This window comes from Cynocephalus volans, chromosome 13, assembly GCF_027409185.1.
Source record: "Cynocephalus volans isolate mCynVol1 chromosome 13, mCynVol1.pri, whole genome shotgun sequence".
NCBI lineage: Eukaryota > Metazoa > Chordata > Mammalia > Dermoptera > Cynocephalidae > Cynocephalus > Cynocephalus volans.
Window position 1 is genome coordinate 57,267,433 of NC_084472.1, and position 26,628 is coordinate 57,294,060.

General features: G+C 35.2%; 1 protein-coding gene across 1 annotated transcript in view; it reads left to right on the forward strand.

Moving 5' to 3' along the window:
• Window positions 1-26,628, forward strand: part of PHLPP1 (PH domain and leucine rich repeat protein phosphatase 1) — a 218,585-nt gene that overhangs the window by 2,324 nt on the left and 189,633 nt on the right. The gene's annotated exons all lie outside the window — the stretch shown is intronic.

Here is a 26,628-nt window from a genome sequence, read left to right on the forward strand (position 1 = left end):
TTTCTTCCAGTCTTTATAGTCAAAACTGACCATTGCAGTAGGACTTGTAGTAGGGTTCACTGTAAAAATTTAAGTGGTTACTGTCTCTTCAGATGTGACCTAAAATCCTCCCCAGTCTTTTTTCAGTGCTAGATCAAGTTCTTGACTAGGGGTGACTAAAGTAATGTTTCTCTTTTGGCTAAAGACTTGGCTGATGCTAAATTAGGGAGCTCTAGGTCCTGGTTATTATATTTGAGTTTTATAAGTTGTTTGCATCCTTTTCTACCTCTGATTTGAAGAATTATGTTCTTAGTGAAAAGGAATTTTATTTAAAGTTAGCGTAGTACAATTACATCAGGAGACTTAAATCTTTGCCATCTTGAAGTTTTGGATTGTAGACAGTGGTGGAAAAATAATCATACTTCCAATTCCATTAATCATAACCATTCTTCCAAGTTGATACGTTTTTGGTCCGACTTGTGTCCTTAATGGCAGTTTAGTTACTTTGAATGAAGAAATCTTAACTTCCACATTGAAATATGCAAGACTGATAGCATTCTTGCTGAGATGTTCCTCTAAGTTTCATTGAACTTTTCCTGACATTCTTAAGTGGATTTCTGATGGATTTTTGCCTTATAAAGAAAACCAAATCATAATACAATAGCATTTGTGGTATCTGAAGATCATATCTCAACTGAATGACATGACTTTTAAAGTTATGCCATTAAAATGCCCACTAATTAGGTGATTTTTTTATGTAAGAGCAACAGCTATATTCTTCTTTAGCTCATGTGATTTGTAAAATATTATTTTACAAAAGCATTGAATGGTAATCACTTGGAATGAGAATATTAATTTTGTTAATGTGAGAATGGATAAATACCTTTATATCTAAACTACATGGGAGGAGATTATATATATATATATATAGTTAAATAGTATTTGAACATATTTAATGTGAAAGAGCTCTGCATTCCTTGTTTTGCTCATGATTGGAGATATATATATTGGCAGCTAGTTGGGCTGGGGATCCGAACCCATGACTTTGTGGTTATAAGGCTGCACTCTAACCAGTTTAGCTAATCACCCAGCTCTGGATATGTTGATCATGATACATGTCCATGGGAAAAGTTTTAGGGTCACAGTCATGAAATTTAAATCACTCATTCCCTCTGATTGTTTCTTCAAAACTGTCTGAAATAATCTAAGTGAATGACAAGCAGTTTTTTTTTTTTTGTCTTTCTGTTTTGTTTTTTAACTCATCTCAATATAAAAATGACATGTTGTCTTTCTTAAATTAAATCTTAATTTCTGGCATGATTATTTTAATCTTTCTGTTTTTGTTGCTTATGAAAAGCAGTAGTTATTAACCTCATTTTGCACTTAGTGCTCATATTTCTATATGCACAACATAAATACATATATGCTTGTGTGTATATGCTCATAAAGATAACTAATAAAGTGGGGATGCCACAAGTAGTAAGTATCCAGCCTGTTCTTGAATATGAAGCCAGTGTACAGATGTTCTAGAAGGAAGATGCCCGATTATTACAAAGATGTCATTGCTTATTTTGGTTTTTAAACAAAGTTGAACTTACATTAAGCCTGAGTTACTATCCCAGATATGTCTGTGCTGATATTCATTTGCCATAGAAAATTTAGCATATGGTGAGTCCACTTCCTTTTGCAAAGAGTTTAGTTATCGATGAACAAAATTGCCTTGCTATGAGGTGGTCTCACTAATGGGAACATTATCAGGACTTTCTGTGAGTGTTTGTACCGGGCTGGAAGAGATTCCTAGAAATTGCTTCTTTGCTCTGGTGGAATATATGACACCCCAACAGGAAAGTGTTATATTTTGGTAGTAATTCTTTTCCTTGGGAAGATAATTAATGTTCATTTTAGATGACACCCTTTAAGAGGTTGTTGGGAAATTGCTGTACCTCATTTGTTTTTATAATTTTTCTGTAACTTAAATTTATTGCTGCATGTCTTTTTGTTTGTGTAGTTGGAGTTAAGGATAGCTAGGAAGTTGCCTTTGGAGCCTTTTGAGTATTTTCCTGTGTTTAAATTCAGCTCATTATCTTTACTGTCTATCTAGTTTATGTATTCAGCTACTTCTTTTGAGAAGCTCTTGTTCAACAGAGAACTTTAATTCTCATGAGGGTCACCTTTCAATTAAATTTTAGTATTTATAACCTGACTCAGGTTGTTCTTTAAAGGCTTTGAAAGTCATTTGTGGTTGCTTTGAATATTTAAATATTTATTTAGGTAAAGTAAAATGAAAGTCTTTAATGAACTTGAAAGCATTAGATAAAAGGTACTGTGTAATTACAGAGTTGTTAATAAAAACTTAGTTTGAAAATTGTTATTGCACCTATCAAGCCACCAATTCTCTTAGCTGATTTGAAATATGAGAAAACTTAAATGGCTTTATCTGAAGTTACTTGTCTTAAGTACGTTATGTTAACATTTAATTTCTTTTTCAAATCAGGCATCTTACATTTTACCTCAAAGTGACTAATTTTAGGTTAAAGAAATTAAGAACTTAGGTTGCCGGACATAAGTTATGGACTCGTAAACATAAATAAGCTCGTGTTCTAGATTCCCTGGAGAGTCTGTGTCATTAATCAAGGGTAGTATTAAACCATTTTTAAAAATATTTTTGACTCTTTTTTATCACTTTTTAAATCTAGTAGTCTAGTTCTTTCAGTTTAAGTTGTAATAAAGACAAAGGGTATTGACAGAATGAAGAATATACCCACTGTACCTAGTGAATCTTGGATAAGGTATTTTTATTTGTGACTCCTTGGGATTGCTCAGGGGACAATCTCTTTACCCCTCTCATATTTCTTCTCTTTCTATTCTGTGAATGAGCAACCTTACATGGTTTCCTGCATGGAAACCAAGAAGGGGTGGTTCAGCATTAAGCTGTAATATTGACGAGCAGGTTCTCATTACTATAATTACAGCAGTATTAAGTAACGTGGTTTGAACATGTGACACCAGTGTGTGCTTGTTTTAATTTTAAGCACAAAGCATTTAAGTTTATTTTTGTTTTTTAAATTTTACATTTTTTATATTTATATTTGTTATTTTTGATGTAAAGTACATTTAATAAAATCTGTAATATGTTGGGTTTTATTATCTTTTAAAATCTTAAAGGGCTTTCACATAAATTATCTCATTTGTCCTTTCAAAAACATTAGGGAGGAGTCAGTGTCAATTCTCTTTTCAGATGGAGAAACTGATGCACAGGGAGGTTTGACTCTTGCCTGTAGTTTTTCAGTCCTTGGCAGAGCCGAGAATAGAGAGCTTGGATATTCTGTTTTGCAATTCATATCACTTTCCATGAATCAATGCTGAATTTCATTTACACTTGAATTTTTCACTTAGTTGAAAGCATCCAGAAAATATGCTATTTTTGTTGGTAAAGAGGTGATATTATCCTCTAGTCCAAGTGGTATTCCTTGTGAAATGTGGATGGTTCTATTTTTATCATGCTGCCTTTAAAAACATAAAGAACCAAGACTGGCAAATAAGTAGACAGTACAGAAAGAGTACTAAAGTGTTGTAAATAGTCTGATTATAGTAGTCATATTTGCATTTAAGTTGTATCAAATAAAGTTCTTTATTCTTTTACTCAAGTATGCCTTGTTTGTTAAACTGTAAATCTTCATTGGGAAATAGAGAATTAAACACTTCACCTGAAAAGTGGATCACTTTTGAGAGTGGGGTGTGTGTGACAATTCAGTTCCTTTAAAACATGGCTTTTAAAGTATTATACTGAAATATCCATCATTAAAGATTTTATTTGCCTAAAACTTTTATTTTAAAATAAATAATCTGTATTTTAATGATAAACAGTGCTTTATTAGTATTGCTATGCTCTTATATAATTTTTACAATTCATACTTTATATAGAGCTAGAGAGTAAGTTCTTCTCCCTGAATTTCATAGTTATTCCTAATATGTGTGTCTTTTGTACTCATTGAAATAATTGTAGGGAGAGGAGATTGATGTAAAAATTTGTGTCAAGTTACAGGTGGATAATTCGTCTTTTTATTGTTATTGTCAAATAAGCTACCTTAAACAATTGGTTATGCAAAGATGATTATTTTTTAAAGTGTAAGGTGTTTTTTTGTTTGTTTCTCATTCTCTTTCTTCTCAGTACCCTGAATTTTATGATCCAAGCCTACTATATAATATTTGGCATTTTAATTTAACATTTGTTGAATTGAATTGGTGGAATTTTGTTAAGCAGCTGGTGGTGTGTGCCCTGATTCTTCAGCCTTCCATCCTGTTTGAGTCCCTAGGGACGTGTTAAACACACATAAACACAGAGGCATTTCTCCCATGGCATGAGATTTAGATATTTTAGATATTAATATCTTCTATTTCACGGGAATGAACTAGTTGGATTTTGAGAGAGCAGTTCTCAAAGTTTTCTTAGAGTTAATAGGTTCTTTTCCCCTTTTAAAGGCATCTCTTACCTCCACTTTGAGATGAATTTAATGAGACATCTGTCAAATTAGGCCTCTTACTTGGATTTAAAGATTTTGTTATGTGCCAGGGTTTAACATAGTTCAGTCTATCTGGACAGGAGAAGGGTTTAATTGTACTGTAAAAGTTGAGAGATCCTGAAGCCACTCAGTAGAAAAACTATTCCTTTAAGGATGCCTGACATTTTGAAAAAACAGAAAGAGATGTTATCAAAATGTCTAAAGCACTGTGGGAAAATGAAGCTTTCTTTTTCTTTTTTCCTTTTAAGTCTCACCTTCTAAAACCCACTCCACCTCTTTAGTCACATTCATTTGGTGGAACGCTGGTAATGAGGGGTTTTGAGTCTGGGCTAACATCACTGTGCTTCTAGGGTAAACCCCTTTTTATACTTACCTTTGGTTTTCAAAAGAGTACAATTAAAACAAACAGAAAATCGACCATGTGGATTCTTTAGTTGTATTAGGTTTTTATAACCTAAGGCTGTGACTGATTGTGTTTGGATTTGTATGAAACTTTAATTCTAGGCTTTAGAAAATTTTGATAAATAGAAACTCAAGGATCTGAGAAGAATGGACTTTAATGATACTTTGATTAAAGAACATTAGGATATTTGGTTAGCTGTGAAATAACAGCAGCTTCAGATTGTGTGATATTATACTTTGTAATCAAGCATAATGAGTTATCAGGTTAATGAATTGTTACTACACTTTGATTTTAGAGGTGGAGTGGTTTTGTTGTGTTACCATGAGTTGGCCTGGTATACCTTTCAGTATGTTAAATGAAACTAAGCTTAATCATTTTGTAATGCCACATTTATGCTGAAATAATTTTTCCCCTGTGTATTTTTACATTTAAGATTTTTTATACGTTATAAAATGTATTTAATGGATAATAAAGTGTCTTGTTGAGGTGTAAATCTTGTAGCCTCTGAGTTCGTAACCCAGAAGTTTTATTAAGAACTTAGTGAAATATTTTATTTGTAGGTTGTCTATATTTGATGAATCTGATACGATTAGCAAAAAAACAAAGAATGTCCAGAATTTTTGGTATTTACTTTCCCAAATAAAGCTTGGCTAAATGTAAATTAGTCTCATTTCCAGTTATGTGCAAGCATTCAATTGAAGATTGAATAAAATTTGAAATAATTTGGTTTTGATCTACTTCAATAATGAGTAAAAAATCTAATTAGAAACTTTAAGTTTGAGATAATTTGAATTGGTTTCCCCCCCTATTCTTTTCAAGCAGGAAGAGATTTATATTTGTTGCTGTCTATTTCTTCTGACTCATATATCTGGTGAAGAGCAGTTGGAGAATGACTCTTTTCATATATTCGCCTTAGTTAATAATATGTTGGAATGTTTGGGCTTTCTTTTTAAATACCAGGCATGTTTTTAAATATAGCAAAAGAAAGTATGATCTGTATTTGTTTTCATTGCATATTTAATAATGATCTGGATTTTACAATCAGTTCACTCCTGACACATGGTCCAAAGATTGAAATTTTATACATAGAACCAGTTTTGACCTTTACTGTTATCATGAGAAGTATATTCCTAAGGAATTCTTTCTTTGTTCCCATCCATATATTTCGAGAGCTTGTCTGGTTGGTACCCGAGTGTTTGCATGGGTGCAACATTCTTATGGTTCTTGAGTTTGGCTGATGCATCAGGGGGTCGGGTTAAAGTAATCCTCTTTTTTTTTCAAAACTAGAACTTTGGGAAACAATTTGTACCCTTTTGTCTCACAACTCTAATTATCTGAGAGTTGGGAAACTTGGTGTGACATTGGGCATTCATTTTAACCTATCTTGGGCATTGATTTCCTCATCTGTAAAACCATGGGTTGGAGTAGAACAAGTCTCAGATCTCTTCCAACTCTTAACATTCTGGAGCTCCATTAGAGAGACTGTTTTTTAGAAGGGTTTTGAAAGTTGTAGTTGTTTCAAGTTCTGTAAGATCTATCTCTGGGTTTAAAACTGTCAAATCCCCTGCCTTTCCTTATGGGGAGGGAATGGGCTTGGACCTCTTATACACTGGACAGCCTGAACTGAGATTGCCAGCAGAACCATACCTCTTTTTTTTTTTTTTTTTTTTTGATGGGTTTCCAACATTTTCATTAACATAAAAGCTCTTTTAAAAGTTGCTATAAAAACATATTTTACAAGCCATCCCCAGAATATATAACCAAACTAGATCCATTTAGTTATTTCATGGGCAGTATAAATAAAATATGACCATGAAAAAAAAAAATCTCTTCTAAATTTCTGTAAGGCTTTCACTTTCTGGGACTAACTTTCAGGATCCTTCTCTTCCCTTCCCTTTTTTTTTTTTTTTTAAATTTTATTTTATTTATTTTATTTTATTTTATTTTTTTAATTTTATTTTGTCGATATACATTGTAGCTGATTATTGCTCCCCATCACCAAAACCTCCCTCCCTTCTCCCCCCCTCCCCCCCAACAATGTCCTTTCTGTTTGCTTGTTGTATCAACTTCAAATAATTGTGGTTGTTATATCTTCTTCCCCCCCCCCCCCCCCCGGTTTGTGTGTGTGTGTGTATGTGTGTGTGTGAATTTATATATTAATTTTTAGCTCCCTCCAATAAGTGAGAACATGTGGTATTTCTCTTTCTGTGCCTGACTTGTTTCACTTAATATAATTCTCTCAAGGTCCATCCATGTTGTTGCAAATGGCAGTATTTCATTCGTTTTTATAGCTGAGTAACCATACCTCTTTTTTGATGTAGATTAGGATTAATGAAGAATAGAAAATGTTTGATTCACCCTCTCCCTCCAAGTCCTATTCCCCAAAATAGAACTCTAGAGATGAATTTAAATGTATACTCTTTTAAGTTAAAGTAGAAATCTTTTCTTAAGTTGACTTTTAAAGCAAGATACCTTCATAATTTAGTTTATAAAGTTTACTGTAATAATTCTGTATTAGAGAGATCCAAATGTGCAAAATTTGCTGGTTAGTTAGCTTTAATTAATGGCGAGCTGTGTGCCTGTCTACCAGTGCCGGTAGTCAGTAGGAGAAAAAGCACTTAAAGAAAAAGAAATTTTTGCACTGTTATGTTGATTAGATTATTGGATTTAGGATCCTGTAGAGATAATTTAGTCTAACATTTGTATTTTTGTAGATGAAAAAATTCATAGAGGTTTAGCGTCTGGTCCAGGATCATGATGATCAAGTCAGTTCAGAATTAGGAATAGCACCCAGGATTTAGATGATCTATCCAGTGTTCTTTTTCCCTATACTGTGAACTTGTGTACTTACTATCTGGTTATTCCTTATATTTATTGTCTAAAATGACAGTTAAAAAAGGTGTGTGCTTTACACATATGGTTTTTCATGCTTTTGAGAGGTTGCATATCACTGACTTATTGTGAGGGAGAGCTTCTCATGCAACACCTGGATATTATAATTTCACAGGGGGAAATTAGATTTCATCAGTAATGTCACCCCTTGGGAGATTTATGGTAGAACTTTTGACAGTTGGCTGAGAAGACGTACAATGCTAGAAAATCAATGTTGGTTCATAGAGTACTTTGAAGTTTAAACTGTTCGAAGAATGGAAATGTTGGAAACAGAATTCATTGAATTAAAAAAACAAAAAATTCGGGAGAAGAATTTAAGAATAGATTTTGAAAAAAATTTCCAAGCATGTATGCATTAAAAAGATTCAGTAATCCTTATATTCTTTATTTTAATATTTAAAAAAAATAATGACATCTCACAATTAATTGCACATAGCTTATTTTTCAGGTAAATGTACCTGAAGAATATGTACCTTTCTACCTTTGTGTGACATAAAAAATTGAAACAACTCTGTTCATTAATTTTTGTTGTATGCTGATTTTGGAAATCATTATCATAAAATTTCCCACTGCTTTGAATACTTTTTTTTCTCTCCTCCTGTGGGGGGTGGGGGGTGGGGTTGGAGAGAGATATCTTGCTTCTGTTAGCAAAACGTTTATGAACTCTGGAAACAAATATTTCCAGGTATTTTTAGGGATATGAGAGACATTTCCTTTTATATTATGTTCCATTTTAATTTAATCATTTACCTTAAGCAAAAGTTTTAGCTTCCCTTGCATGGAAGTTAACCTACTGAGTACTGAGTTGATTAATTCCCCAAAGATGACTGTTCATTTTTAATATAGGAAAGGAACTTTTTAAAGTGCAGAAGTAGAAGGGTAAAAATCCATTGCATCTGGTATAATGAGTATGTATTCCAGATGCTGAAGCACAGGAGAAATGACAAACCAGGTCTCTTAGAGAGGTTGTATGGCTGGGGTGCAGTTGATATTCAGTATTAAGTAGCAAGGAATTCTCCTCCGTAAGCACTGCTATAATTGGCAGACTCAGTCTCTTCCTTACACATACACAAATACACCCCCACCCAAACACATGTACGATATATGCACACACATGTGTTCTCCATTGCATGTTGAGGTAGAATACAATGGGAGGTGGTAGTTGTATTTATGGATGGGAGGGAGTGGATGCGGTAGATAGTCTTGGGGGAAAATATTGATTTTAAAAAATTTGCAGTTCTTAATTTTGTTGAACATTTTTTCCCACATATTAATTGGTAATGTATTGTTAGTGGACTGTTTCTATCCCTTCCCCACTTTTTTTGTTGTTGTTAGATGTTTGTTTTTTTTCTGCTGATTTACAGATTTCTTTGAGAGAGATATTTAGGGAAACTAGTTTTGTTTTCTAAGTCACTATTTTCTTTATCCCTTCTCTTTTCCATCTGTCTTTTCCTCTAGATTTTCAGGGTTTCCTTTGTGCTTAGAAAGGGCTTCTTTACCCAGGATTAAAAAAATTCTCCATATTTACTTGTGGTATTTTACAGTTTTCTGTGCTTAAAATTTTAATCTATCTATTGTTTAAGTAAGATAGCAAGTAGGAAAAGTAACACATTGTCCCCACATTTTTTATTGGCTAATTGTGTTCTTTCTTCACTTATTTAAAATGCTACTTTCCCCAGACTTTATGCTTTTTTTTTTTTTTTTAAACTGGTGGGCAGGGGTTTAAAATCTATGATATGGAACAGTGTATTGTTTAGTACCTATTTTGGAGTTGTTGAGGAAAAATAGGGAGAAAGGGAAGGATCTTTATGGATTTATCACTGTATTTCTTTTTTACTCCCTAACTTCCTATGTCACCATTACTTTTAGGATGGCAATTTATGGACTTGTAGAATATAGAATATCAGCATATTCCTTTCCTGTAGATTCTTTATCATCTCTTAAGTACCTGTTGGAAGCGGGGGTGGGGAGGGGAGCTGGAATATAAAAATACCGCTTAGATATGGTGTTTTCCCTTTACATATTAGAGATTTTTGGGGGGGGGGCAGATGGCCGGTTTGGGGATCCGAACCCTTGACTTTGGTGTTATAAGGCCGTGCTCTAACCAACTGAGCTAACTGGCCAGCCCTAGAAATAGTTTTTTTTTTTTTAACAGTGACATAAAGCAGTGATTCTTGTTTTCCAAATTTGAAGTCTTTGAATTTTTCTAGCATTAGGCTGCAATCTCAGCTGCTTATTTATGATGAAGAGATTCCATTTTTCCTTTTCTGGGGACTATGCTCAAGGTCACTGTGAAGCACATGTGGTTTATCTTTTGAATTTAAAAAAAGGAAGGCTAACAAGCCCATGAAATCAGTAAACTGCCAGTGGTATGCCTTGAGATTTTCTTTGGTTGACCTGAGAAGAAGGTTCCATGTATAGCCATAAACTGATGACAGTTCCTGATTATTAGAATGTAGTTTGAAATAAATCTGATTTGAGATAGCAGAACATTGTGATACTGGGACCAGTGTTCTAATGGTACCCATAATGCTTCAGTGCTATTGAGTAAATGAACTCCCAGAAAAGATGAAGTAGTTTTGGTGGGGACAGGGGAGGGGAAAAGTTACAAATGTCAAATATAGAAAAGTTAAAGTCAAATTAGAACATCTACCACTTTGTTTTTTTTTTTAAAGATTAGCAGTAAGGAGATCTTAACCCTTGACTTGGTGTTGTCAGCACCACACTCTCCCAAGTGAGCTAACCGGCCATCCCATATAGTGATCCGAACCCGTGGCCTTGGTGTTATCAGCACCACACTCTCTCCCAAGTGAGTCACAGGTCGGCCCAGGACATCTACCACTTTTGGTAAGCAGTCTTCATGGTCTAGTGACCAATTCTTAGTTATTGAGTACAAGATACAAATTGTACTATTATTGGATTTCGTGGCTTTATAAGATTCTATTCTGGGTTTCTCTTCTGTAGGCTTTTAGTTGTATTGCCGAAGTTCCAAATCACATTGGCTGGAATAGACTCTAGACTTAATACATTAACACTTAAGGGAAAAATCTCCAGAATGATTGTTCTAAATACTAAATGAAATAAAACTGCAGTCGCCAAACTTATTTAGGTATTTGTGAGTAATATTTCTTTCTTCCACAATGAAAAACCAGATGTAATTTTTTTTATTTGAAGAAACAAGTGCAAAAGAAATAAACTGCCTCAGCATAAATGTATTCTGCCGTATAATGTTTAAGAAATTGTGTAGTATTTTGTTATTTAGCACACATTTATGTCTTTTTTTTTTTTTTTTTTTTTTGGTGGCTGGCCTGTATGGGGATCTGAATCCTTTGACCTTGGTGTTATCACACTATACTCTAACCAGCTGAGCCAACCGTCCAGACTTATGTCACTCTTACTGTGTGCTAAGTACTGTTTTAAGTGCTTTATAAATAATAACTAATTTAATCCTCATAACAACCCCATGAAGTGTAGGTAATGTTATTACCCCAGTATTACATATAGAGAAACTGAGTTACAGAGCAGTTTGGTAACTTGTCTGGATTTGCACAGTGAGAAAGGCCAAGGCAGAATTCAAGTCCAGACATCTGATGCCAGAGTTAACTAATAAGATTCCCTTTGATTTGCTAAATATGGAAAACTTATCCCTAATAAGCTTCTGTGGCCAGTTTGGGCACATCAACATTTAGGAAGCGCAGACTTTGAGCTAGTTAAGACTTGGACTTGAATTGTGGCTATGCCTCTGACCCCACAGTTCTGCTTCACTGTAGAAAGACTTAATCCCTACCTGCTGCACAAGGTTGTTGAGAGGCTCAAAAGAGATAATAAGTGAAAGTGCCTAGGACAACAGTACTAGTTGTTACAAACCAAGCCTTAGTCACTTTGTTGCTACTTTTTCTTAGGGTGGAAAGAGCACTGATTGAGGAAGTGGAGACCTGTATTTGACTGTGGACTGATTTTTACTTGATGTGAGACCTGAAGTAAATTCCTTAACCTCCTTTAGCCTCATTTATTACAGAGAGAGAAAGGGAGAAGAGGTGATTAAAAAAAAAAAATCTCTCAAAGACCTTTGTGAGGTTCAGATTTGATGATATATGTGGAAGTGCTTTATAAACTGAGATGTTATACAAATCTAATGTGGTTTTATTATTTTTAGTAATAGTAAATTGCCGCAGAAGTTAATTATAGTTAATTAGGGCTCATTAAGGCAGATGGGATATACTTTTTTTGGGCATTGATGCTAAGTTACATGGAAAACTATACACATTCATTCATTCATTCATTCATTCATTACTATGAGTATCTGCGGTGTCAAAGATGACCAATGTGAATTTTCTAGGATCCCTTGAAATGCTTACAGATTTGAGAGCATGTTTGTGGAAAGAAACAGGCAAGCCAACATCTACAATAAAAAGGTAAAATGTTTTCTAATAGAGACACAGTATACACAAGTTACTGTAGTGGCAGAATGGGAGAGAGGCTCCTAATTTCACTATGTGCATCCCCAGAGGGCTTGAGCTCTTGAAGGATCAGAATGAGTAGACTATTGCCTTAATTCTAAGGTCCTGAATTGTTCTGGGTGCAACTATAAATTATTGGTTCAAGGCCAGTCCAGTGGAGTTTAGGGTTAATAATTCCAGTTTCATCCTTAAAATTTACCGATTACTTCTCTATCTAAGCATCTAGGCCTTTTTATCCAGTTGAATCACTTTGGGCTCCATTTGGTATCATAGGATCTAAGTTCTGGGTTAAGCAAATACTGGTTTTGCTTTTTGAAAAGAAAATACAAATTTGCACATGCTTGAGATTGCACTGAAACCTGGCCATGGGCTCATAGTATACTGAAAGACATACTCATTTCTTTCTTTAAGGCCTATGTGGTTTATTTTTCTATGGATTTGAGATTTATGGGATATGCTGTCTATCTTCTGATGGCAGTGCTTTCTTTTAGTTTACTGTCATATGTAGACCACATTAATGTAAAATTTGGAAGATGATGAATTGTTTATGACCTGAGGGTATTTTTTAAAAAAACTTTGTCCATCTACCGTCTGGATCTTCATAGAAAAGGAATTTTTTTTTAAACCTCATGTATGGACTACGAGGAAACACATCCCTTAAGTGTTCATATAAGCAGAAACAACTTATTAGCTTTTTTATCCATGGTTGTAAAACCTGCACTACACACAGCAAGTTAAGACTTTACTAATGACCTGTTATAAATTATTTTTGTCTTGGGTGTATGACAGATGGCTCTGTGAAATATTGACTCATGTAGTAATGTGGATGACAGCACTGGAAAAAGAGCTTCATTTTACTTTTTATGTTCATTTTAAAATTATGGCAAACATCATGGAAAAGAAAAGTTTTTTAGGTCCTGTCTGACTAAAATAAGTCATGCTTCTTATTCAAATAAAAATACTTCTAATTAAAACTAATCAACATTCAGGTTAATTACCTGCCAATATGTATTTTCCACCATCATTAGCATCTATTTGCCCTCTGTGAAAATTGTCACAGAGACTTCAGTTAACCCATTAGAGGAGTATCAACACCCGACAAGTAGATTTTCATGGGGGATATTAACAGAAATGTTAGCAGCAGTGCAGTCATAAGGAGAATAGTTACTGGCTTTTGTGATTGAAATAGAAGTTCAATGATTCCTTGCTCTGTAACCAAGTCATAAGAGGGGCTTGGTGTTTTTATCCAGAATCTGAATGGTATCGTCTCATTGATGAATAAATTCATCATGACAAAAGTTCTATAAACAGATATCTTGGAACTACTTAAGAGGATAATGTCATTCTGAAGATATCACACAAAAGTCCATTTCTGAGAACTGGGATTGTCTTGTAGTTATTATAGTCAGAATGGTTTTTTTTTTTTTTGTATCCTGAATCAGCTTTAGCTGCTAGTGGAGAATTGGGAGTTGTCGTTGTTTCCTGCTTCTGCAGATGCAACCCCTCTCCCCCAAATCAAAACAACAAAACAAGTTTGTTGACAGCCCTCTTGATTCTAAGAAACTGACAGATTTACCTAAGTGGTCTCAACTTCCTCATAATATTGATGGATAAAGGGAAGTGATAGTATTCATTTATCTGTTAGGTACTGTCATAACCACGATTATATTACCCCTTGCACAGTGTCTTCCTCATCTTTTAGAAACATTTGTAATATTGGAATAGACTAAACCAGAGTTGTTTATAGTTACTAAGTCAGAACCTGATGAATGAAATAATTGAAGTAATTCCAGCTAGGGTGTAGCTTTGCCAGGCTTTACAGGTATTTAAAATGGGCGACCTGGATATCCTAGAGAGAGCATAGAATCTTAGTATTGGAAGGTACCAGAGAGCATGTGGCCCAGTTTCTTACCTAGCATAGAAACCTGTGCTTTTACATTCCTGAATGATGGTCATCTGGCCTCTGCTTGTTGATCGCATGTTAGGTGCTTTATTCCAGAACAGCATTGTGTTGAGCTTGCTCCTTGAAATGCGATCTTCGGATCAGCATCATCAGCCTCTTTTGGGAGTTTATTCAAAATGCAGAATCTCAGGCCCCACCTCAGATTTACTGAATAATCAGCATTTTAACAAGATCCCCAGATGTTGCATCTGCAGGATACAGTTTGAGAAGTGCTAGTGCTGGATGCTTTGGGAGTGAGAAAGGTTACAAGTTGGGGGAGGTGAGGTCAGGTGAAATACTGAAGGCCTGAGCTAGGGCAGTGGGAAGGAGAAAAGTAGACTGATGTATACATTACCCTGGGACTCAGCAGCTAATTGGCTGTTTTGGTGATAGAAGCTCAAAGATCACAAGTTTGTAGTTTGGGTGATGGGTGAATTGTGGGTTAGTTCATTAAAGTAGGAAGCAAAAAATTGTGTAGGGGATATCACTAAATTAATTCAGTAAACCTTCAGGACAAGGCACTACAGTTAGGAGTTGGTGACATAACAAGTGAAGGTGTGTTTCCTGCTCTTGGCATTTACAATTTAACATTGGAGGACTGATTTTGCATTAATTTGAAATAGTAATCTGGTACATGCTAAGCTGACTGCAGTCATCTGTTTAGCCTGGTGATGGACCTGGCTTCCCATCCAGCCTGCAAATCTCAGTGGAGCTTTGTTGCTTTCTACTGGTTACCATATGTATGGTAACACTCAGGAAGGTGATATAAACTTTACTTACTTGGTTTTCTTATAAGAGCCATTTTTTCATACACAAAATAAATGCTATTACTGGCTATGGCTATGGGTCAGAACTGAAGAGATCTAGAAAGAGTGTTTATATTAAATTTATGAAGCTCTCAGGATGTATGCCTTTTGAATGCCAAGGTTTTCCTATATAGTGTATATATGGATTTACATAAGCAGTTATAATAAAACTTCAAATGCCTTAATGGAGCCGTTTGCAGAGTGCCAAGGGAACCCAGAAGACTGACAAACCAACTCCCCCTGGAAGAGGAATGCTCTGGAAAGGCTTCCTGGGAAGGATCACTATGTGAATGGGGGCCCAACTTTGCATGAAAAGGGCATGTCAGGTACTAAAGCATGAATGAAGGGCAAGGAATGGTGAGTAGCTTGGTGTGGTGAGATGTTAGCTGATGAGATTAAAAGTGGTAAGAGATGAGACTGAAAGGGAGGTTGGGGCTACATGATGAAAGCCTTCACATGCTAAGAACTTGAGTTGATAAGCAGTAAAGTGGAGGGTGACATGATTAGATTTGTATTCTAGGGCATTAACTGGCAGCCAACTGGAGAAATGGATTGGAGAGAGTGCTACTAGGGATTTGGAGGCTGCCTTAGTGGGGACTTCATTAAACATTTATTGACTTCCTATGTGGTAAAGAATTCTGTTAGGAACTGGAAATCCAACAAAAGAATGGTATGCTGCCTTTGCTTCAAGGAGTTCAGCCTAGTAGGGGGGAAGGAAAGAATAACTGTTAGTGTGCACTAGTTTTGAGATTTGTACAATGTGGTTGTCATACCAGATAGGGAAATAATCACCTCTGCTACAGTTTGGGGTAGTTGGGAGATGATTTTGAAAATGAGGAAGAGTAGAGCAGGAGTAGGAGTGAATGAGATAGGATATTCCTGGCAGGGGGCCAAGGGCTACCTAGGAGCTTGATGAGGAAGGTCTACACGTGGTTAGGGCAGGTGAAGAATCGTGGACACAGGAGAATTGTCTAGAATGTAGAATTGTTGGGTCTTAGTGAATGATTATATGTGAGGGGAGAAGGAGTAGTTCAGGATTATTTATTAATTCCTGAACTAACTTGAGTATGTCTTCGGTGTTAGTAAAGAGGTATATAGTGTGAACAAAATGGAAATGGTTTTGTATGTCAGGATGACTTGGAGCTTTCTAGTTTGGGTGACTTTAATCCCGTGAACTAATAGGCAGAATATAGGGGCAAGAATTGGCTTTAGGGTGATGAGGGGGGGAGATGAGTTAGAATTTGGATGTGTTAAGTTTGAGGTACCTGAAGGACATCAGGTACATCTGTCTCCTCCCCACCCCCCTTTTTTCTTACATCAGGTATATCTGAAGAGCTTGGAGATTGTGTATATTTAGTTAGTAGTTGAAGCCTTTGAATGAAATTGCTAGATAGAGTGAATAGAGTGAACAGAGTTCTGAGGAAGCAACTCTGAGAAATGCCTGTATTTAAAAAGTGGTACTGGGTTATGTTGAGTAAAAGAATTCAGACACGAAAGAGATATACTCTATATTTATGTGAAGGTCAATAAGCAGGCAAAACTAATTTTTGGTGATAGATCATAGTAGCAGTTACCTTTCAGAGGGATATTGGTGGGAAAGGGGCCTGAGTAGCCATCTGGTCTTGATACTGTTCTTTGTATTGATGAGGGTTCTAAACATATTCCGTATTTCTAATTTATTGAATTGTATGTACCCTTATGTTGTTATAAGGTTGTGCTTTAACCAGCTGAGCTAACTGGCTGGCCCCAAACTGTACCCTTATGGTTTTGTACTTTACTAGATGTTGATTATACCTCAGTGGAAGAAGGGAAGTGGTCCTGAAGGAAGACACTTTAACATTGTTTCTATCCTGAAGGGAAAGAGAGAGGTAGGGAGAGGCTAAGGATGATGGATGAAAGGAAAAGGAAAATCCTGGAAGAAATAAGAGGGGGTGAAATCATGAACACCCAGGAAGGAGTTAACCTTGGGTGGGAAGAGGGTCACCTGTTTTCCTTGAGGCTGTTAGGAAGGGTGAGTAAAGATAAAGATTCTTTTAAGAGTTCAGGAAGTTGGGCCTCAATTGGCTTCAAGATTCTCAGTGAATTAGAAGGTAAGGAAGAGCCGAGTCTCAATATTTACTGTAATGTTTTTTCTTGAGTTAATCAAGCAACTAATCATGGTCTATACCATCTGTAGGGAATTTTTGACTCTGATTTCAACCTATGCCAAATTTTCTGTAGGGTATTCCTTTCTTGGGCTGTTCTAAAGTACCTTAGTGCATTGGCAGGGGGATGGGGACAAACTGGAGGTGGAGGAACTGATTGTCAAACTTGGTTTTACAAGTTTGGCGATGCTTGCATTGGGCAGGTTTGTTTTAATAGCAGTTTGTAGTTCTCTCCCCTTAATCTCTAAGGGTGTGTATGTAAGTAAGATGGGTAGATGGAAAAACAGGATAATCAGAAATCTTCAGAGAAGTTGCAAATAGTAAATGACAAAGCTGGGATTGTGCCTTCCATTATATTCTTTTTCCTTTCTGTGTATAAAGTCACTTATGGATAACTCCTGAGATAGTTTTGATTTTTTTTTTTTTCTCATGACCTGTTGATTATACTTGAGGAGATAAGTGCTGGTTCTGAAGAATGCATTTTCCATTCCTACATTATCAAAGTGATTTCTGGTTTAAATCTGTTTATTAAAGTGAGCATAAAGACATGGTAAATTTTAAATTTAGATATAAACCAGATGGCATAGAGGACAATTATTGTAAATAATAATTACTGTTAAGAAACTATGTTAACCTATTAGTTAACCTAGTTAGTTGTAGTAAGCATTGAATTTCTGTTTTGTGCTCAGTATTGAACTAGATGCAGAGATTTCAAATTGTGGTTATTGAAACAAATGAAAAATTATTTTGTTTTTAAGAACAATATGTATTTAATATTTAAGAAAATATTTACTGGTCATCTGGCTGTTTTATATTCAAGTTGCAAAGTTAGTTTCTGTAGATTTTTAATAAAGATGTTTTGGGGACTGGGATAGGAATTCTTGAGAAAGAACCATAACTGCTGACCCTTCATATCAAGTATGATGAATTGCCAAACAGCAGCAATGGGGGGGATGGAGGGGGGGAAGGGGGGAGGATGGGCTGTTGCTTTTGATTTTGGAGGGCCTGGTGGAATGGCTGTAGAGTTTTGTTGTTGTTTTTACTTGTTCAGAAACTTCATATTTATTGGGCTAGCAGTTGTTGGCACAAAGTTTGGTTTGTGTTCAAAAGTCACTGATCAGTGGTAACAGGAGCCTTTTGTTTTTGTATGGGATGCTGTCTTTTTTCAGTCTATTTAGTTAATTCAAACAGTTGTGGAGTGCTTGCTTCCCAAGGTGTAAGGTGCTTTGAAGGTTGTTGCAAAAGATGAGTCAGACAGATCCTCTGCTGTTTCAGAAGCTTAAGCCAAATTGCACAAGGACACAGATTATCATAATACAGAGCAGCGTAAGACAGTACAGTGAGAGTTCTCCCTCCTTTCTTACAACTGTTTTTTGAACTTTGTGCTTTAACAAGACAAATGTGGTCCCTGCCCTCGTGACTTCACAGTAAAGAGGAAACTTACAAATACTTATAATTAATTAATCATTTAGTTATAATTGTGATGTGTGCCATTAAGGAAAAATATAGTGTGCAGTGAACGCTTGTTTCAGCTGAGAGTCCTGAGGGAGAATAGTGGCTTGGGATATAAGGTACTTGGAAAGAATGTTCCAGATGGGGAAACAGTATCTGTGAAGGACCTGAGGTAGGAAGCCCAGCAAGTTTAGGGACTCAGAGGAAGGATCAGTGTGAGTATAGTGTCGAGAGTGAGATTGATGGTATCAGGAAATAGTGAGGGCCGTATCATTAGTATATGTGCTCTGGGGCCAACTTCTGCCTGCTGAATCCTTTGACCATCATAGTTTTTCTTCCCCCTTAAATGCAAAATAGATAGATATATGTTCTCTCTTATATCTGGTTGTAAGGACCTTAGAGGCCACAGTTAGCATTTTGGAATTGATTTTAAGAATAATGGGAAACCATTCCATTGAATTATCAACTGTTCTTTAGATTTGTCTTTTTCAAAGGCAGGTGCCATGGCTATCATTTTATAACTTCCTTTTATCTTATCAGTAAGAGGGATAAAAGGAGGATAAAGTAACCTGGTCTCTTCTATATTTGCTAAGCCCGATATGCTGGACATGCTAATAATAGCCACTTTTCTATCCTTCCTTTGTACATATGACTTTCTTCATCTTTTTAGCTTTCCCTAGCAACCTAGTTCCTTACCCAGATACCTTGACTCTCTATTCTCTGAGACCCCAAGATGCTCCCAAATAACAAGCAGCCATTGTTTGAAAATAACAGTATAGTCTTTTTACTGGCTTCACATTAATTTTTACAGGAAGCTATTTTTTACCCTCTTTCTACCCCATCCCAGCATACTCACTTTCCCATTTCTAGGAAAGAAAAATTAGTACCTGTCATTGAATGAGTATATACATATTCCCTGTTGTGCACTCCAACTTCTCCTAACTCACCCTCAGCGATAATAAGCTGTACTGAACATCCAGCATGATTGGTTGAGGAAATTAAAAAACACCAATTCAGTGTGTTCTCATGGCACTTTAGCAACCAACTTTGATTTTAATGAAGTTGGAATACAGCGTTATAATTTTTATGTCCTGTTAGGGAGACGTTAGATGAGATTATACTTGCTGAGAATTTTTTTTTTTTTTTAGAACACTTTATCCATAAACAAAAGAGGTCCCAGGGTCATTTGTGCACAGAATCAATTATTTTTAAATCAAGGGGCAGGCTAATTAGTTTCTTTATTGTTATGTTGAAGCTATTACTCCCTGTTCTTTTTCCCTTTCTTGGTCTTCTTAATCTTTTGAATATCTTCCCTGCTTTTGATGAGATCAAGTGATAGTAAATCAGGAAAGGAGTAAAAACAATTTTTTATTTTAGGATATTTTTAGTTAAGGGAAGTTTAAAAACGAATACAAAAGTAGACAGTAATGAGCTTGCATGTTATGATTGCCCAGTATCAACAATTACCAACTCATGGCCAATCTTGCCTTATCTCGAATCCCCTTCTCCTGCCTAGATTATTTTGAATCAAATCCTAGACCCTCATATAATTTTATCTGTAAATATCTCTAAACCTAAGTATCTCAAAACATAAATACTCTTAAACAAACAACCCCCCCCCAAAAAAAAAAAAAAAAAAAAAAAAACCAGGGCTTCCTGGTTAGCTCAGTTGGTTAGATCTTGGTGTTATAACACCAAGGTCAAGGGTTCGGATCCCCTCACTAGCCAGCCACCAAAAAGCAAAAAGGAAAACAACCTGATATTGTTATTTTGTTAAAAAAAATTAACACTAATTCCTGTTTTCAACAAATATCCATTCAGTGTTCAAGTTTCCAATTGTCTTAAATTTTTAGTTTGAATTAAGATCCAAATGTAGTCTATATCTTGTGATTGGTTTTTATGTCATTTAAATTTCTTTTAGGTTTCCCTTCTCTCCCACCCTTTCTTCCTTTCCCTCTCTTTCCCTTGCAGCTAGCTGACTTGTGTTGGGGCCACACAAGTGGGGTTTCTTACAGTCCAGGTTTTTGTGACATCATCTCCGTGGTGGTATTTAACAGGAGTACATTGAAAGTTTGTACTTTGGTGGGTTTTTTTTGTTTTTTTTTAGTTTTGCTCAACGTTTACTATCTTGATAAAGAGTTAAGCTGGATCTTCTTTTGGAGGATTTACAGCAGAGGTCCAAAACGAGTCCCCATGGGCCACATATGGCTCACAGACCTGTTTTGTTTGGTTGACAGTCTGAAATATTTTAAAATTAATTTCCATTAGTTAAACATTGTAAAGTTTCACATAAGATTCAAAATTTCTATTTTTTTCCTTCCTTTTTTTAAAAATCAGAAGATCTGGGCATATTGGGCTTTAGTGGCGATGCCTCTGGGTGTAGCTGATGAGTAGTGGCAGCTCTCTTCAGAGGGTGCCTGCCCTCTCCACGCTACCCAGAGTGCTTCACCCACGTAGGCTTCTTGACTGGTGCCAACGGTCTCGTGGGTTTATGAACCCTGACTTAGAGCAACAGAAATTACTTTTATTTGTGTGATGTTTTCTTAAATTCTATGCATGATCATTTACTACTAATTTTTTGCTCCATGTTTTCCTCTAAGCTGGTGTTAGGCTATTTTACTGTCAAGAATTGATGTTTATTTAAAAATAGTGGTCAGGCTGATGTTCCTGTTGTGCTTTGTACCTCTGTCATAAGAAGAATTCAGTGCATTGTATGAATTTATTCTCATGTCCCTCTCCTATTGGACTATGGAAATGGTGTTCATATTTTTAGTTCCTAACAGAATCTTTGGCATATAGTAGGTAGTCAATAAATTCTTGTTGAATAAAGGAGGAAAAAGGAAACCAGTAAACAAACCATCAGATAAAGAAAACATAGGAAGAGAAAAAAATCATGTAGTGCACATCCATGTTTGAAATTTCAGTGATGTTAGTACCTCTACTTCTTCCATTGGCATGTGTTATTGAAAGGTGATTGTAACTATGATGTGTTATTAGTATAACACTTTTACAGTATTAGAAGTAATTTCTGTGCAGATATGCAAATATTTAGTTATACATGAGGAACATGCAGATCAGGGGTAGATTTCTTAATAAGAGATTTCAATTTATTTCTGGTTTGGAGAACACATTAACTAGGCTTTTCTATCTTGCCCTAGGAATTTAAAGCTTGAATTCCTTTTTTAGGTCCTTTGTTAACAAGGACTTGTAGCAAGTGTGAAAAAGGGAGTACAGCATGGACAGAGCTCACAGACCTAAAGATAGTTTAGGAAGTGTAGCTGATGAAATTAGGTCATGTTTTTAAACCTGCATTTGGATAGCACTGAAAACAATTTAAAAATACTATTGCTTTTTAGGGTTTAATAATCTTATTTGTGTTATACTAATGTGTAAAGCTACAGGAATACGCCAGTTGTCAGGTTGAGGCAATAGCTACGCTAATTGTATGGCTAGGGCAATTTCATAACGAAAGCCAAAACGTTTGATTATTTTAGTCATACTAAGTTTCCATTTGTATTTTCAGGGCTAGGGCTCACAGATCCTTCAAACCCATTGTACGGACTGGGTCACCAGACCCCCCACATGTCAGGCTGGGTCACCGGACCCCTCACACACAGGTCCACGCTAGGTAATTGGGAAAGATCCTGGGAGCCATTGGCAGATAACACGACTTCAGTCCTCAGCAGCAGCAGCAGCGGCAGCCGCCGCTGACGCTGCCTCCAGTAGCAGCTGCTGTGGCCTCCCGGAGGCCCTGGCAGCAATAGCCTCCAGGAGCAGCAGTAGTGCCCCCCCCCGCGGGGGGAGCATCCCAGGGGCAGGGAGCTCTGTGGCTCAGAGCCACTCGTCCTTTATACTTTAAGTCCATAACCCAGGGTACCTGGGTGCACATGTACAGTTACATTAGACAACAACCAAGGAACACCTGGGCACACGTGCGTATTTACATCAAATGCTTGGCAAGATTCTGAACATCTGAGGGGCCCTGACCATTTTCCTATATTTTCCCGACATTATACATACTTTAAAAAGTTGGAACTGAGTTTTTCTGGTAGGTGTTAAGCCTGCCTGAACCTTTCCTTGCTACTGACAACCTTTGATAAAAAGTGTGGATGAGGTCAGGTTCTATACACTTTGATTCCAGGAGAGTATTTAATGTATCATGATTAACAGGAAAAGTAAATTCATGTTACCAGTGGCATGTTCTAGCACATAATAAATTCTTATTACCTAGTGGTAATGTATGAAAATGACCCCAAACCATCAATAAACTAACATTTCATTAAGAAATGTAGCTCATTTTACACATTTTTAAAATTGTAAATTGAATAAGTGGTGCCATTAAAAGTAAGGAGTTTCAGTATTATTCGTTCAGTGGCATTTGTGGGTGTTGAGCAATTATAAACTCTTACTGAGAGCATGTGGTATCTTCACATTCTGAGGTGGAGTATTCTTGGAAAGTGTTGTAATATTGAGAGAAATTAAAAGATTTTTTTTTTTTGTAGTAGAGGATTTTAATAATAATAATATCACCACTCTGTACTTATAAAATACTTTACATTTTTCAAATCATTTTCAGTATTGAAGTGATAATCACTGGAATAAATCTATGAGAAATTTCTGATTACAAGAAAAATTCTTAATGTTACTGTTGCCCCTTTTAGTGACTGTGTTTTTTAAAAAGTTAGTTATTGGTAGTAAATGTTAGCCAATTTCTTTTCTACATATGAATCTATGATAAGAGTCTTTACAACTTGGAGGAAAACTGTGATTTAAATTAATGATTTGAAACTGAAATACTATTCTAATTTCAAATGAAGTGTGTCAGAGACAGACTAGGTCAGGGTGGTTAAATGTAGATAGCTGACCAGTGACTTTCCTTCTGGTCCCCTACGGGGAAGACTAAATGTATTCCTAATGGATTACTTTATATGTTAATAAGTGGAGGAAGACAGTTGGAAGAAAACCTAAACATTTTTTTGTGGTGACTTTTCCTCAGATGTTAGTGCTTTCCTGCTTTTGTTAAATATAGATTATACAATTTGATTTTCTTCTTCCTTTTCTGTGATAAGACTTTGAAAATTGTAAGATGAATACTATTTGAATGATGTGCTTAAATAGCAATTAATTTAGTTGGATTTTGCCCAAATGATTTTATCTTTCCATTATTTTTTTCTTTTAAAAAATCTTGTTATAAAGCTGTTTTCGAGCCTGAAGACATGAGTTAATGTGAAGAACACCCGTGTAACTGTCCTCCAGCTTTGTTGAATCTAACAATTTGCTGTATTTGCTGCAGATGTGATTTTTTTTTTTTTTTAAGGTTGTATACCTGTGTACATCTCAGGGTCCCAGCAACATGGCACGTGCTTTGTGAGATTTATTCCTATATATCTTATGACTCTTTTAATCTATCATAAATGGTGGACTAAATTTTTTAAAAAATGTTTGCAGGCACATAATAATGGTATTTATTTTTTGCACATTTATCTAAATTTTAGCAAACTTACTGAGCTTTTATTAGTTTCAGTAGTTTGTATATTTGTTTGAATTATTTTGTTTAGTCAACCATATGACTTACAAACAGTGGTGTGTTCTTTCTTTCAGGTCTTATACAACATCTAATTTGTTTTTCTTGTCACATTGGTGAGGACTAATAATAACTGCTGAAAGAAAGTGGTGTTAGGAAACTTTGGGTTTTATTTCTTATTTTAAAGGGAATAAGTTTTGCCATTTCATTTAAACTTATAGTGAATAAAATTTATAAAGTTAAGAATTTTGTTTGTTTTTAAAATCATGAAAGGAATATTGATTTTGTGGATTATTTTTATGTACCTGGTGATCTTATGACATGTTTTTTTCCCCCTTTAATTTATGGAATATGATGAATGATATATTTAGGCTTTTCTAATGTTAAATGATCCATGCATATTTAAAAAAATTATCTTGCTGAGTTTAATTAACTAATATTTTGTTTAGTATTTTATTTCATAAGCGTGAAATTGGCTTAAACTTCCTTTCTTGAACTGTTTTTCTTTAATTTTCATTTCAATGTTATACTGAACTCAGGTGAATCGGGGAGTGTTTCCTCTTTATTTTTACCAGAACAATTTGTATAAGATGGGAGTTATCTGAATGTTTGGTTAACATTTTGCTTAAATTTTCTGGACCTAGTAGTTTTTAAACTACTGATTCAGTTTATCTAATGGTTATAGCTATATTCAGGTCCTCTAATTCTTCTGAAGTCATTTTTAGGTAGATATATTTTTCTTTCTTTTTTTTGGTGGCTGGCCAGTATGGGGATCTGAACCTTGGTGTTATAACACTGAGCTCTAACCCACTGAGCCAACCGGCCAGCCTAGAAGATATATTTTGAAAATATTCCATGTCTGTTTTTCAACATTATTGAAGTCTACTACATTTCTAGTGTCTCCTTTATAGTTCCTTCTCTTTATTGATGGTCTAACCATGGATTTGTAACTTTTATTAGTGTTTTGAATGAGTCAGCACTTGGTTCTGTTGAAACTTCAGTTTTTCCCCTCCCCCATATTTAATTTATGCTCTTATTTTTAATTCTATTAATCAGCTTTGTTCTCTTTTATTTTATTCCTAACTAAAGTCAGATGCTTAGCTTATTAATTTTCAGCCTTTCTTTTCTAAGACCATAAATAATAGCTCTTTAATACCACTTTAGTGGTAACCCACAAGTTTTAATAAGAGATGCTTTAATTTCCATTTGATAGGCATTTTAGTTCTAAATGTTTTGTAATTTTGTGATTTTTTTCCCCCTTTATTTTGTGAATTGTTTTGAAGGGCATTTTAATGTTCCCAAATACATCAATTTTTAAACCCAAATTTTGTTGTTTATTTTGAATTCAATGGCATAATTGTCAGAGAATGTGCCTGTATAGTATTGATTCTTTGGTATTTGTTGAAGTGGACTTTGGGCCTTGTATGTTTTTGTAATTGTTCCATGTCTGCTTGAAAAGAAGGTGTATTCTAATTGTTGGTATTTGTTAGATCTACTATGTTCATTAGATCACACTTGTTAATTATGTCATTCAGGTCTTCCATAGCTTAACTAATTTTGGGCCACTCAACCATTGAGATTATTATGTTAAAGTTTCTCTCTATGATTGTGAATTTGTTGAATTCTCCCTTTAACTCAATTTTTGCTTTATGTATTTTGAGGATTTGTTGATAAATTTCAGGTAGATTCATAATTATCTTCTTGTTGACTAAATTTTTTTCTTATTATTTAGTGACTTTTTATTTCTAGTGAGTTTTGCCTTAGTGGATATTTTGTTTGATATTAATATGATTATACTAGCTTTCTTTAGTTAGTATCTACTTGGTATATATTTTTTCCTTTCAGTGTAGATTGATGTCCCCCCAAAACTTAGTCCCAACTGTGAGGGTGGGAAATCCTATTATGATAGTTGAAAGGTGGGGCCTCAAAGAGGTGATTAGACTGTAGGATCATGCCATAGTGAATGGATTAATAATGGTGGTCAGGGGTGTAGTTCTGAGGGTTTTAAAAGAAGAGCACATGAGAGGTTAGTCTGTTTCTCTGCTCCACCATTTCTGCCATATGATTGTCACTGTCGCTACTACCAAGGCCCTCACCAGATCTGTTTCCTGGACTTTGGATTTTCCAGCCTCCGAAATTGTAAACAATAAATTTCATTTCCTTATAAATCACCCAGTTCCAGGTATTTTGTTATAAATGGACTAATCAGAAATGGACTAATACACCTTTCTTTTACATTTTTTCTGTATTGCTGTAGTTGACTTTCTTCCAAACAGCATATAGCATGCTTGAAATTTAATCTGAGAAGCTGTAAATTTGGTGTGTTTACATTTGTATTTATTTACTTTTAACTTTGTGCTCCCCCAACATCTTTTTTTTTTAATTAAAAAAATTAACACATATTATGGGATATGGAATTATAGTTTAATACATGTATATAATGTATGATGATCAAATCAAGGTAATTAGCATATTCATCATTGCCAAACTTTATCATTTCTTT